Here is a 2,364-nt window from a genome sequence, read left to right as displayed (position 1 = left end):
GAGTTTTCTCAGCTGCCTCAGAACCTTGTTTCCTGAACTCAAAGGGCTCAGAGTGGGCACAGAGAAGGGCTGCTTCTCACCAACTTCTCCAAACTTGTACAGTGAAAAGTAGATTTTTAAAGTTGAGAGTAATAAGGTCTTTTGAACCAAGGGGAATGCAGAAACAGGCCAGATGGATGGAAAGAATCCAAAGCAGGACCAGAATCCAGAGGCTGCTAAGCATGATTCCCCTGTGCTCAGTATCATGAGTCATTCCCTGGGATCTGGGGGGATCGCTAGCTACCCTGACAGATGTGAAGAACTGACTCACTGGAAAAGACTCTGATGCTGGGAAAGGTTGAAAGCAGGAGAAGGGGACGACAGAGGATGAGATGGCTGGATGGCATCACCGAATTGATGGACATGAGTTTGAGTAAGCTCTGGGAGTTGGTGATGGACAGGGAGGCCTGGTGTCCACGGGGTCACAGAGAGTTGGACACGACTGCGTGACTGAACTGAACTGAGCTACCCTCATCTAAGTGTCAGTACATGTCTTATCTCATGTAATTTTCCACACAGCTCTCTGATGCAATAGGATTGTCATTTCTACTCTAGAAGTAAAGAAACAGGTGATTAAAGACACTAGGTGTCCTGTCCAAAGTCACACAAGTAGACAGGGGTAGCGATAGGATGTGGATGTTTGTGTGACTCACAGCCAACTCGTGTTCCCCCGACTCACACAAGCACAGTTTACTTCAGGCTTGTGCACTGAGAATGCCTGGCTTCTTACCTCAGCATTTGATAACATATTGCTGTCACTTTCAGCTAGGTGTCAGAAGAGAAAGATGCAAAGCTAAGTGTCCATGGGGCACGTTGTGATATAAGATCATTTTTTCCCCTGGTTACTCTTTCCTTCCAGTGGGACCGCCCCTCCGGCCCCCCACTTCTGGATGCTCATCTTTGAGGGACGGCACTCACCTGGTGGTCAAGATGCAGATACAAGGCCCCAGGAGCCCCCTTGTGCATCACCCTCTCTCAGCTCAGCTGTCTCCAGAGCATCTCCAGATCTAAGTAAGATCAGGAGCACACCCCCTCCCAGCTGTTTCCCTGAGGCTCCTCTGCCCGCAGTACCTTCCTGCCCCCAGGGAGGGCCTTTCATATCTACGCACATCTTCCCTCTTTCTCAGGAGAGTGGCTTCTGAATTGCTTTTCTGAGGATACATATTATCAAGTTACCTTTCCTCATTCTAACTCCCTGATACAAAGAAATTCTTCCTACCAGTAGGGGGGCCATACATCTTTTAAAAAGATACATTTTTTAAAGAAAACACTTTTAAATGTTAACGAAATTCTTCCTACCAATAGGGATCCATGTATCTTTCAAAAAGATACATTTCCCTACCTGTATCCATTTCTTACTGCTGGTATAACAAATGAGCACAAGTTCACTTTCTCATCCCTGTGGAGAAGTCCAATGTGCATCTCGCTGTGCAGACATGGAGGTGTCGGCGGGGCTGTGTTCCTTCTGGAGGATCTGGGGGTGTTCTTTCTAGGGGTCGCTGCACGGCTTGCTTGTGGGCCCAGCAGCCACTTCAGCCCCGCTGTGGCTCATGTCCTCATGTCTCCTTCACCAGCTGTGACCCTCCTGACTCCCTCCCTGACTTCTGAGGACTTTTGGGACTACACTGCACCCTCACCAGTTACCCAGAGGGCCTCCGGGTGTAGATCCTTTCTTTAACTACACCCACACAAGTCCCTTTTGCCATGTGAGTAAACAGTCACAGGTTCTGTGGATTAGGACCCGGACATCTTTGGGGGAGGGAAACTGTTGATCACACTACTCTTTCTGCACAACTTGAGAGAAAAGTACTTTAAACAATTGCAAAGTACCTTCACAACAGCTCAGAGTATAATCACCTATGAAAATATGATATACAGATAATACAACAATTGGGTCATAATGTGGATCACAATAAACAGGCCTAGAAGAATGCTTTCCTAATTTTTCACCAGCGAGAAACAACGATCAGATTGTATTTGGGTGACACCTCTCAGGGTCGTTTCCTGAAGCAGGAGGTCAGGGAGGGTGGGTGGGGTCTGCACAGACAGGGCTGAGCCGGGACAGGTCCCCGTGAACACAGGCACAGAATCCAAGGGACAGCTAGGCCTCTGCAGGGTTCAGGCAGGAGCAGCCCCAGACATTAGGGTGGGAGCTGGGTGGGCAGGATGTGGCTGCGGGTGTGGGGGTCCCTGAGATGCCGCGTCTTCTCACCACCTATTTGTGCAAGTGCCCACCCTCTCTAACTCCTAGTTCCCCCCGTGATGTCCTGATCTACAGCGTCCATTCAACACAAAAGCACAACGTGGTAACAGCAGCGTGGCAGG

The sequence above is a fragment of the Bison bison genome, unplaced genomic scaffold (assembly GCF_000754665.1).
Source record: "Bison bison bison isolate TAMUID 2011002044 unplaced genomic scaffold, Bison_UMD1.0 scf7180017864349, whole genome shotgun sequence".
Lineage (NCBI taxonomy): Eukaryota > Metazoa > Chordata > Mammalia > Artiodactyla > Bovidae > Bison > Bison bison.
This window is presented reverse-complemented; position numbering follows the sequence as displayed.